The sequence below is a fragment of the Meles meles genome, chromosome 10 (genome assembly GCF_922984935.1).
Source record: "Meles meles chromosome 10, mMelMel3.1 paternal haplotype, whole genome shotgun sequence".
NCBI classification, from domain to species: Eukaryota; Metazoa; Chordata; class Mammalia; order Carnivora; family Mustelidae; genus Meles; species Meles meles.
The window spans coordinates 89,755,450-89,768,010 of NC_060075.1; the positions used below are offsets into that span (position 1 = coordinate 89,755,450).

Genomic DNA, 12,561 nt, shown 5'->3' on the forward strand with positions numbered 1-12,561 from the left:
CTTTTTTTTTTCTTTTAGATTTTATTCATTCATTTGACAGAGAGGGAGAGAGAGAGAGCACACAAGCAGGGGGAATCGCAGGCAGAGGGAGAGCGAGAAGCAGGCTTCCCATTGAGAAGGGGGAACCTGAGGTGGGGCTCGATCCCAGGACCCTGGGATCATGACCCGAACCAAAGGTAGTCACTTAACCAACTGAACCACTCAGGTGCCCCTAATTAAAACTTCTAAAAAGTCGAGAAATGGCAGAAAAAGCCAGTTATTTTATTTTGTTTTAATTTGTTTCTTTAAAGATTTTATTTATTTATTTTGAAAGATTTTATTTGTCAGAGAGAGAGAGAACAAGCAGGGGAGCAGCAGGAAGAGGGAGAGGGAGAAGCAGACTCCCCGCTAAGCAAGGAGACCAATGCGGGACTTGATCCCAGGATCCTGGGATCATAACCTGAGCTGAAGGCAGACGTTTAACTGACTGAGTCACCCAGGTGTCCCTGAAGATTTTATTTATTTGAGAGAGAGAGGGAGACAGAGAGTGAGCACACATGAACAGGCACAGGATGAGGAGGGGGAGGACGGAGGGCAAAAGGAGAGAATCTCACTCAAGCAGACTCCCTGCTGAGCTTGGCGCCCAGTGCGGGGTGGGGGAGCTTGATCCCAGGACCCTGAGATCATGACCTGAGCAGAAACCAAGAGTTGGATGCTTAACCGACTGAGCCACCCAGATGCCCCAAAGCCAGTTATTTTAAATTATAGAAGTAACTATCACAAAATAATATGAAAAGTGTTTTGGAATATCTGCATCTGGGAGTGGAAATGGAGGAAAAGGAGGGGACTGATGATTTTTCTTACAAGACTTACAGTATGGTTTGATCTTTGAAAATTGTGCACATGTATGATTTTGAGAAAAATAAAAGTCTGCAATGCTGGTGCACAGACTTGTTAACCAAAGAAGAGTTTTTACTGACAACACAAATTGGGTATCACCCACCCCCGCCCCCAGCAACCATCTCTGAACTGGCTCCCTGCCTCCAGGACCAACTTTCTAGCATTTTCAGCACATGCCAGAGTCATCTTCCAGCAGATCTCTGATCCCACCGCCCTCCGCTCCAGGCCCATGTGCTGGAAGATGAAACCCACAGCCTGGGCCTACCAGCCCATCCACCCCTCCCAAGCGGGGGGTTCTCTGCCCAGGCCCCGCCTGCTCCTCCTCCAGGGCCTCCTGAGCCCCTCCACCTGGCCCTAGGCAGCCCCCCCGCCCGAGTCTTGGACAAAGGCCTTCCGAATGAGGAGCTCACTCCACTCAGCACACTGCCTGCTCTGCATTTCCCTTCCCTCTTCTCATCACTTGGGTCTCAGGTCAAAGGTGAGCTTTAGTCCTCCCTAGCGGTCTCCCTAGAGTGGCGGTCTGGGCCGCACTGCCCTGTCTGGTTCTTGGACAGCGGACTCTCAAGCAGTGCAGGCGTGGGGGGCACCCCGTGCAGTAGAAAACCCGCATGTATCTTCTGCCTCCCCCAAACCCAACGACGAAGAGCCTACTGTTGACCAGCTGGGAGCCTTACTGATAACGTAAACAGCTGACTGACACTTACTTTATATGCTGCGTGTATTAGATACTACATTCTTAGATCGTGTGAGTCAGAGAAAAGAAAAGATTATTAAGAAAATCTTATGCGGGGCGCCTGAGGGGCTCAGTCAGTTAAGCATCTGCCTTCAGCTCAGGTCGAGATCCCATGGTCCTGGGATGGAGCTCCACATCGGGCTCCCTGCTGAGCAGGGAGCCTGCTTCTCCTTCTGCCTTTGCCTACTGCTCCCCTCTGCTTGTGTTCACATTCTCGCTCTCAAATAAATAAAATTGGGAAAAAAAAGAGAGAGAGAGAGAGAAAATCCTAAGGAAGAGGAAATACATTTATAGGATTGTACTATATTTTTTGAAGAAAACACATCTATCTAAGCTGACCTGCGCAGTTTAAACCTGTGTTACTTTATGTCTCACCACCTGGGTTGTCTTACTTACTGTCTTCTCCCTTCTGCACAGGGCAGGGGCCTGTCGCGTTCACTAATGTGAGAGCTGTGTCTGGGCCTGGCGGTACTCCACAAATATCTGCTGATGAGTGAGTGAATGAGTGGACGGGCAAATGAATGACGGACTTCCAAAGATGCACCCTCTGGCCGTCCGCGGACATGGCAGCCACCACGCTCCCTCTCTGCCCACTCCACGTTGAAATTCACTCCTGCTGCTCCTCTCTCCTGTCAAAGTCGCTCATGACCTTGGACGTGTCACATGCCCTCACCGCTGCTCACTCACGCTCCCCCTCTCTGTAGGAGTGTTTGACAGGGGAGGTCATTTCTTCTGGAAACGCCACGAGGCCCCACCCTCTGGCTTCTTCTCTTTCCTCACTGCCTGGCCTCCAACCTGACCTCTCTCCCCTCTGTTCACCCCACTCTTGGGTTGTCTCGTCCAAATACACAACTTGAAATACTGGCTCACTGTACCTTTCCCGCAGTTCTGAAATCCAAAAGCTCTAAAATCAAGTTTTGTTTTTTTTTTAAGATTTTATTTATTTATTTGACAGATAGCGATCACAAGTAGGCAGAGAGGCAGGCAGAGAGAGAGGAAGGGAAGCAGGCTCCTCGCTGAGCAGAGAGCCCGATGCGGAGCTCGATCCCAGGACCTTGGGATCATGACCTGAGCCGAAGGCAGAGGCTTTAACCCACTGAGCTACCCAGGCACCCCATAAAATCAAGTTTTTAATATAACTTTGGTGCCAAAACTTATTTCCTGATAACACTGGGTCCTGCGTGATGTGAGGCTACATCTAGTCTTTATTCATCTCCTGAAGTGTGAAGTGGTACAATTTGCTGAAGAAATACCTGTGTGCTTTATTTTGGGGTGATGCCCAGACCTCACTGGGAATGTTAACTGATTATCTTTCAAAAACCTGAATAATGCTGAATTCCGGAAACCCATCTGCCCCCAAGGGCATCACACAGGACCTGCACCTCCAACCCCCCATTTTGATAAAAACACTGCTGGGAAAAAGGCATGCTCCCCCAGCCCCTGCCTGCTTGACTTCTCCACTGAAGGGTCTGCAAGATGAAGCTTGCAATTTGTGCTCGACATGTCCAAAACAGAACTCCTGACTTCTCCACTTCTCTTCACCTGCCTCAGTTAGACCACGATCGTTCACCCCAGTTGCTTGGACCTAGAATCTAAGAATCCATCTTGACACCTGCCCCCCTCCCCAGTCCCATCCCACCTTTAATCTCTCATAAAGTAGGGTCAGCTCCATCTTCACAGGCTGTCCTGGATGTGCCCACTGCTAGTCACACTCACGGCCACCCTCACTGCAAGCCCCGCTTCCTGGCTTCCCTCCTTCATGGTTTACTCCACTAGAGCCAGTGCTCCACAGAACAGACAGAGCTTTTAGAAACAAAAATCAGATCAAGTCACTCCCCTGATTAAAACACTCTAATGACTTCTCTCAACACCGGAATGAAATCCTAACTCTTTGTGTAACCTACAAAGCCCCATGTGGTTTGCTCCTTCCTCCCACTCTGACCTTACCTGCTATCATATTCTGCCTTACTCGGTTTCCTCCAGCCATGGCAGCTGCCCTCCCTTCCTGCCCCAGGACCTTTGCACCTGCCAATCCCTCCACACCAGACTCTCTGACACTCAGTTGGTTTTCTCCTCACATCATTCGGTTCTCTGGTCAAATACCATCTCCTGAGAGAGGCCCCCTGTGCCACTCACAGTCCATTGTTTACTCCCTATTTTCTTGCTGCATTATCTTTGGTTTACTGACTCTTTCACCTAGCAGACTACAAGTTCCATAAAGACAGGGAATTCTATAGTTTTATTAACCACGGAATCCTCCAGGGACACTTGGCTGGTTCAGTTGATAGAGCATGAGACTCTTGATCTTGAGGTTATGAGTTCGAGTCCCATACTGGGTGCAGAGATTACTTAAAAATCTTAAAAACAACTCACAAAAATCCAAAACCCCTGAGTCCCCTGTATTTAGGGTATAGCCTGACACATACCACATGATCAATGAGTCCCTGATGACTAAAAGAATGAACAGATGTATTCATTGTATACCACTGGAAAATATAAGATAGTGAAGAACATCATATATCCATATAGATACATACCCTAGATATAAACATATATACAAATAAGAGTGTATGCCTAATAAGAAAAATAATAAACATAATTTGTAATGCTCTCTCTCCACATAGATTTGAGTAGGGTTTACACACAATGACACATTAGTTGCAGGTGGCAAAGTTCCACATCTTGATAGGGATTTGAATTTTATATGAATGGATTTGCTAAAACTAAGAGATTGTATAAGGTTTGTATATTTCACTGTATATAAATGTTCCTTCAAATAAAAAAAGTACAAACATTCAATACTAATTAATGATTCACATGCTGAAATAGTTATGGGATTCTTTTAGTATTTACTGATGTCTGCAACTTGAAATGCATAAAAAAAACCAAGATGGCTTATTGGAGGGACAGAAGGAAGACAGGTGGATGGACACATATCATTCATATATATATATATATATATATATATATATATATATATAAAATAAATACAGTAAGATGTTAATTGTAGAACTATTGGTAGTTAGTTCACTGCAAAATTTCTTCAAGTATACTGTACGTTTGAAAATTTTTATAATAAAATATTGGAAAAAATAATTTATGGGCATACTGCCTATAATTTTGTATCCCACATGGTTCATTGAATGTTTTGTTGTATTCTTGCATGTCATTACTATATTTGAAAATGCGGTTTCAAATGGCGGCACACTATGCCACTGAATGGATGTACCACAACTAATTTAACTGGTCTTTGGACACACAGGCCACAATTTTTCGCTTTTATCAACAATAGAGTGTGCACAAGGATGTTTATTTACTCAGTTTACACTCCTAGAAGTCCAATCACTGGGGTCAAATGTCATCACGTTTGGGAATCCAGATACCCACATACTGCCAATTCCCTTCCTGAAAGTGGCCACTGCTGGGCATTTGCTCATTATCTGGTGAGTCTGCAGATTTCTTAAAGGAGAGGAACTGTTTTCCTCTGCCTCTGGCCATGCACGGTGCAGGGGCTCAGAAAAGTATCTTGTATTATGTGCAGAGACCATATGACCAGAACCAATCCTGCTGTATCTTGGAGGAAAAAAGGGAGAGGCACTTTTCTTTATGGGAAATTTTAGGGTGCCCCTTCATGACCTATAGGTCATGGGCAAGGGCGGCAAGGGCCCAGGTCCCCCCAAGACCCACTGGGCTACTGGGAACTAGCTCTTGCTGGGGAGAAAGGTGGTCTCTGGGACTCGCTGAAGAAATGGTTCGCTCAAACAATGGAACATTCCTGCAGCCTTTAAGCAGAATGAGGTCAGGCCATATGAATTCTGGTGGGAAGATGATTAGGATGGACGCCAAGGGAAGCAGAAAGCAAAATGCAGAATGGAGGCAGGGCGGCTACCTCAGGTCTGTGCAGGTGAAAGGGGTTTGCCTTCTTTACTCCATGCCTCTCTGGACTACGGGTGGTTGTTTTTTTAAATAATTTTACAATTTAGTTTTATAGTTAGAGAAAAAAAAAGTTAGTTCCCAGAGGAAGAGGGGACAGCGTTGGTGGGGACGACTCTCCGAGACCACTGTTTGGATCTCAGTATCTCAGTTTAGACTTTACTGTACAAGGATTTCAGCTTTAAAAGGCTCTGGAGAAGTAGTTTTCATCTTACAAACTGGTTTTGCTCCCAAAGTTCATTTGTAAGTTCTTGTTTGGGACTTGGAATACATTTCCCTATAAAATGGAAGCAATTTCTCTTTTGGCTGGGAAGAGCTTCTCTGACCTTTCCTGAAACCAAAATAGATCTGACTGTCATAGAGCACCGTAAAACCCAGACGGTGGAGATCCTGAAGGGACTTCCACAGGACTGGTGACAGAGGCTGTCACTTTTTAAAAAAAAAAAAAAATCTTTCTAGGGAAGTCTGGCTAGTGGCACCCTTATTTCTCATGTCTTTTTTTTTTTTTTTTTTTAAAGAGGGAAGAGTAGCAGAGAAAGAAATAGTCAGAATTTTGCTGAGGTAACGGGTGGAGGGATGAAAGTGAGGGGTGAGGGGTCTTCAGTGAATGTGTGAGAACAGGCTCCTTCTGAGGCGAAATGATCTGACTTATCCCTGGTGAGAGGGGCTGAAGGAAGAAGGAGCAGGTCCTCCTACATCCCCTGAGGAAATTCAAAGGAGGGCAGTGCCCCAGGCCTGGGGGCTCGAGGAGGAGGAGAGTGTGATGCAGGATCAGAAAGGAAACCACTGGAAACCTGAACTCTCTCCTACCTGAGAGAAATGCCTCAACTGCACAGACCTTGGAGGTAGCAGACAGATATCCATTCTTGAGCCTCAGAACAGCCATGGAGATGAGGAGCTTCCGATGGTTCAGGATTTGGGCAGGCCCCATCACTCCAGCACAGCCCCTGGACCATTAGTTTGCAGATGACAGTGACAAGTAACAGGGGCAAATGACTGCAAGTAAATAACGTACATTTCTATCGGGAGGAAGAGGCCATATCTATTTAGCTGAACGTCTTATCGCAGCTTGAGACTGTAAGGCCCCGAGTCGCACAAAAGCCGCAGGGTCGCCCTAACAACCAAAGTGATCCAAGGACCAAAAACGATCTAAGAAATGAGATGATCAAATGATATCATGAAGCTAGAGTCATCAAAACGGTATGGTACCGGCATAAAAACAGACACACAGATCAAGGAAACAAAACAGAGAGCCCAGAAATAAATGCATACAGGGTCAATTAATTTATGGCAAAGGAACCAAAAACATACAATGGCGAAAGCAGAGTCTTTTCAATAAATGGTGTTGGGGAAACAGGACAGCTACGTGCAAAAGTATGACAGCAGACACAATCTGACACCATACGCAAAAATTAATTCAAAATAGATGAGAGGCTTGAATATAAGACTTGAAACCGTGAAACTTCTAGAAGAAAACACAGGCACAAGCTCCTTGACTTTGGTCCTGGTGATGACTTTTTGCATTTGACACCAAAAGCAAAGGCCAAAATAAGCAAGTGGGACTCCATCAAACTAACGAGCTTCTGCAGAGCAAAGGAAACCATTAACAAAATAAAAAGGCAACCCACTGAATGGCAGAAAATATTTACAAATCATATATCTAATATGGTGTTAATAACCAAAATATATAAAGAATCCTACAACTCAACAGCAAAACCCTTCAAATAATCCAATTAAAAATGGCTACAGGATCTGAATTTCTCCAAAGAAGACACATGATAGCCAACAGACTGATGAAAAGATGCTCAACATCATACACTCTCAGGGAAATGCAAATCAAACCACCAAGAGATACCACCTCACTCTTGTCAGAATGGCTCAAACCAAAAAGACAAGCAGTAAGTGTTGATGAGGATGTGGAGAAAAGAGAACGCTTGTGCACTGCTGGGGGGGGATGCAAACTGGTGCAGCCACTGTGGAAAACAGTATGGCAGTTCCTCACAAAGTTCAAAACAGAATGACCATATGATTCAGTAATTCCACTTATGGGTATTATCTGAAGAAGACAAAAACACTAGTTCAAAAAGATGTATGCTGGGTGCCTGGGTGGCTCAGTGGGTTAAGCCTCTGCCTTCGGCTTTGGTCATGATCTCAGGGTCCTGGGATCGAGCCCTACATCGGGCTCTCTGCTCAGCAGGGAGCCTGCTTCCCACCCCCCATCTCTGCCTGCTTGTGATCTCTCTCTCTGTGTCAAAGAAATAAATAAAATCTTTAAAAAAAAAAAGATGTATGCTTCCCATGTTTACTACATCATTATTTACAATGTCCAAATATGGAAATAACTAAGTGCCCATTGATGGATGAATGGATGAAGAAAATGTGGTACACACACACACACACACACACACATACACTCACACACACGAGTGTTACCCTGCCATAAACACCCCGTCCAATAACATGGATGGATCTTGAGGGCACTATGTAAGTGAAGTAAGTCAGACAGAGAAAGATAAATACTGTGTGATCTCACTTACATGTGGCATCTAAAAACAAAACAAGGACATGAGCCAAAAAACCAAAGCTCATAGATACGGAGAACAAATTGGTAGCTATTGGGGGGTGGCGTGGGGAGGGGAGGGGAGGTGGGGCAAAATGGGGGAAGAGAGTCAAAAGGTATATTCTTCTAGTTATAAAATAAATCAATCGTAGGACTATAATGTACAGCATTGGTGACTAAAGTTAATAATACTATATTGTATATTTGAAAGTTGCTAAGAGGGGCACCTGGGTGGCTCAGTGGGTTAAAGCCTCTGCCTTCGGCTCGGGTCATGATCCCAGGGTCCTGGGATCGAGCCCCGCATCGGGCTCTCTGCTTGGCAGGGAGCCTGCTTCCTCCTCTCTCTCTGCCTGCCTCTCTGCCTACTTGTGATCTCTAGTCTGTCAGATAAATAAATAAAATCTTAAAAAAAAAAAAAAAGAAAGTTGCTAAGAGAGTAGATTTTAAAAGTTAAGGAAATTCTGGGCGCCTGGGTGGCTCAGTTGGTTGGGTGACTGCTTTAGGCTCAGGTCATGATCCTGGAGTCCGGGGATTGAGTCCCGCGTCAGGCTCCACTTCCATGGAGAGTCTGCTTCTCCCTCTGACCTTCTCCCCTCTCACACTTGCTCTCACTCTCAAATAAATAAAATCTTAAAAAAAAAAAAAGGTAAATTCTGTTAAGTGTGTGGTGGTGGCTGAAAACTAGATTTATTGTGGCAATCATTTCACAATATAGACCAACACTGTATAATTATGTTGCACACCTGAAACTAATATAATGTATGTCAATGTACCTAAAAAAAAAAAAGAAAGAAAGAAAAGAACAAAGAAAAACCAAAAGGAATGAGATGAACGTGTTAAAAGCCCAGGAGAGGGCAATGAGGGAGAAACAGGATGCCAGGGTAGGACATTTAAGGGGTAGGACAATGAGGTGGTCTGTGTACGGCACCGGGTGAGGCTTCCGGAGATGAAGTGAAGGAAAAGTGAATTACGAGGGACAGACGGCAACCATGGCCAGGTGGCGTGTGGGCCCCAAAACTGTTGGGATGGGGAGCCCGTGCGGACAGGACTTGGCTCTGAGCAGATCCTCGAAGAATCTCTCTGATTTGAGGTTCTCTTGAAGCCGTGGTCAGACCAATGGACTGGTTTTCTGGTTCTCCCTATTTCTTCAGATTTTAGAAGAATCTACCCTCATCTTACAGATGGCTAAGCAAGAGAAGAACCGACAGACCAGTTCAACCACGATAACAGTGTTGATTTTAAAGACGCATTTCAACGCTGGAGGAGTCAACACCTCGCATCTTGGAAGCCATGAAATACACAAGGTCCCTCAGATGCTACCTGGCTGTTCTGGGAGGGGTGCATGGAGCCATGATACTGCCTCACCCCTCCTCACCGGCACCAACCGAAGAGGGGTGCAGAATCTCCACAGGGTGAGGGAAAAGCTGAACGGGGTGAACGGTTGACAAAGGAGCCACAGAAGCAAGCAGGCGCTCCCCGTGGATCTGCTTTACTAGGTCCCTGCAGAAGGTGGCTTTGCCACCCGGCACAGGTCACGAGCGACCCTTCTCTGCTTGCATGGCGAGCCTGATGCCAAGCTCGCAGCCTCCACAGGTGCGCTGGGCCTTTGGGGCCGCCTGCAAAGTGTTCGCCTCCCTCATGAATGAACCTGTGCATTCACTCTTTATGGCTCAGGTCCTAAAAGCAGGAGTCGGGCTGCACAGGAAATGTTTTTGCAAAGAATGAACCAAGTCTTCTCTCTTGGAAAATAGCTCCCCTCCAACCTCCTTCACGGGAGTTGGAAAGGAATGCTGCCCATTTGCAAATCAATAACTTACATTGGCTGCGTAGACAATAACGCACGATATGTGATCCTAGAGACCCATAATGGCTCAGTGTTCTAACACAATCCTGCCCTCCAAGCTGCAGAAGCTGCAGACAAGAAACCGGCACAGGCCTCCTGGCTGTGTCGCCCGGTGCCACACCAAGGGCTAGTGGTCTGTCGGCTTTTCTTTCTTTCTTTTGCGGTGGAAAATCAGAAGGATTCGGCTGAGAACACGGCCAGGAGCCAGGAGCCGAAGATACTCTCGATATTTTACCACTTCCTACTTTTCACAGCTATTTGCATAAGGGTTGTTAGGAAAACACCTATAGCAGAAGGGAGCTGGCTTAATGGAAAAAGCATTTCAATCATTCACTTTCAGCCAGAATTTCACACACTCGAGGCACTTGACATTATCCTTGGAAATCAGGAGGGAAACAGCTGCGGCGCAGGCCACACCCCCCAGGATTTCAGCCTTTTGATACAAGGGGTGTCTCCCCCCTCCGTGCAGAGATTTGTTGGATTCTGTGAGATCCCCACCAGGAGCAGGAGCTGGGAGACCAGGTAAGAAAAGTGATCTCTGTTCCCTCCTGGGTCAGCCCCCTGTGCAACCTGCAGAGACAAGGGAAAGGGGCTCTGAGGGGCAACCTTCATTTCCCCCTGAATGGCTCACTGTCTTCTCCTGACTGTCCGAGTCCGGCAGCAGGGCGAGAGCCCCAGGCCATGCAGAAATGACCCCAAGTGTTGGGTACCTGGGAACCGAGCCAGCTGGGTCTAGGAGCGAGCCCTTCTCCACCCACCTGCCTCATCTGGAGGTTTGGCTGTGGCTCACCTCTGCTTCCTGTGCACTCGAGAGTCTCTCAGGAACTTCCCTCGCTCCAGCAGAAAAGCAAAGGAATCCATTCCCCCATGGAGGGTGACTGCTGCTCAGATACGTGTCCTTCGGTTCAGACTGCGTCGCTGAAGAACTCTCAGAATTGCCCACTCAACTCTGGGGAATCCAGCCCTCGAGGGAGGCACCCATGCCCAGCCACCAACCAAATAAGCCAACAACACGTGACACACTTGGCTGTGGGTGTTCTAGATTCGAGTGCAGAGGTGTTGCCTTTTAGAAAGGCCAAATGGCACGCGGTTATGGGCAGTTGTGCAGCTGAGAGACGTTTTAGGAAGCTGTTGCTGCTGCATGCAGGGGAAGGGAAAAAAAAAGCTTGTGGGTTTTGTGCACCTACAATGAGTATCAAAACTTGAACCTGGAAGGCGACTGCCGGAGGGTTTGGCATCTCTTCCTGGCCTGAGTGCTCCGGACCCGAGGTGGGGATTTCCGCGCCTCAGCCCAGCACTACTCTACTGCACCTCATTCTCAGTCTGTCGGACACTTGGGTGTTAACTGCTGGCAGCTTCCCCATTTGGACTGGGTTCCAGATGGTACCTGATTAGCACGTATGAGTCTGTTTTGGCCACTTGGCCTATATTGGACAGTCCATCTGGGCCGTCTGGACAGCAGCTGTTCGTTAGTTTGTGTGAGGGGCAGAGTGAGATGAGTCTTCCTTCCCTTTTCCTGCAGCTCAAGGCACCCAGGAGACAGGGAAGAGCTTCAGTAGTCCATGAGGACCGGTAGTCTTAGGTCCAGCCCTGCATGCAGGACAGAGAACGCTGGTGAGTCTAGAGTCTGCCTCAAACTCGGATAGGCCATGAACACTGATAGGAAAATACACCTATAAAGCACCTATGGTGTGCTGGGCGTGGGGAAAAAAGAGGTAGGTATGAGACATGGGTCCTGTCTTAAAGGACCATGAGCCCACCGGAAAAAAAAAAGTGATGTAAGAAACAATAATAAGATATGACAGATGCTATAACAGAGGCACCTGAGACATGCCAGGAACCAGGTAAGGACTCAGTTAACTGTGCACAGGGCCCAGGGTGGGACGGGGTCAGGGAAACTTCCCTTGAACTGGGTCTTCGTGGATGCGTAGGAAGTCGCCAGGTGGCCTGAGTCAGAAGTGAGAAAGAGAGGAGTAACAGGGGAAGGGAGCCAGGGCTGGATGTGTGACAGGCCATGTGCCCAGTGCCACTCACTAGAGCCCAGGGGGCCTCTTACGTGATTTAAGAAGCAGAGTAACAATCAGATGTGAGTTTTGGAAAAACCCCTCTGGAGACGGTAAGACCGGATTAGAGAGGCAGTAAGCAGGAGAAAGGTCAGTTAGCAGGCTGCTGTGAAGGTTCTATAGGATGAGGGCCCGGTACAAAGTCTGCCCCTGTAGGGGAGAGGAGGAGGACCCGGAGCAGAAATGCTTTGGGGCTGCAGGCAGGAGGGGAGAGAGGCCTGCCTGGGGCCCGCCTGTGCGCTGCTAGGTTAAAAAGCCTGGTGCATTTCATGTCTCGATCCAGCCTGCCAAAGCACCAGCTCTCTGGGTCACGTTTACTGAAATTTCCCGATCCCTGGATTCACCCCTGCCAGAATCCAAGCAACATTCTGGCTTCTACAGCTACCTTTTATATCTTCTCCAGATCATGCATTCCCCCCACCCCCTGACGGCTTCCAAACCTCTCGCCCACCCAACCATCAAATGCTGGGCGGCCAGGGAGCCTTCACGTCCTCCCCTGCATCCCTGTGGGCTTCCAGACCAGAAGCCCCAATAAGAAATGGGGGTATTC

At 47.4% G+C, this 12,561-nt stretch overlaps 1 protein-coding gene across 7 annotated transcripts in view; it reads right to left on the reverse strand.

Annotated features, from left to right (window-relative positions):
- The window catches only part of ATXN7L1 (ataxin 7 like 1), a 238,767-nt gene that overhangs the window by 195,642 nt on the left and 30,564 nt on the right, over window positions 1-12,561 (reverse strand). Inside the window, exon 1 of one of the 7 annotated variants that reach the window (XM_046020550.1) lies at window positions 10,739-10,779. The exons of the other annotated variants lie outside the window; for them this stretch is intronic. The gene's annotated coding sequence lies outside the window, so the exon portion shown is untranslated. Of the gene's footprint in view, window positions 1-10,738; window positions 10,780-12,561 lie in introns of those variants that run through there. 7 annotated transcript variants of the gene reach the window in all.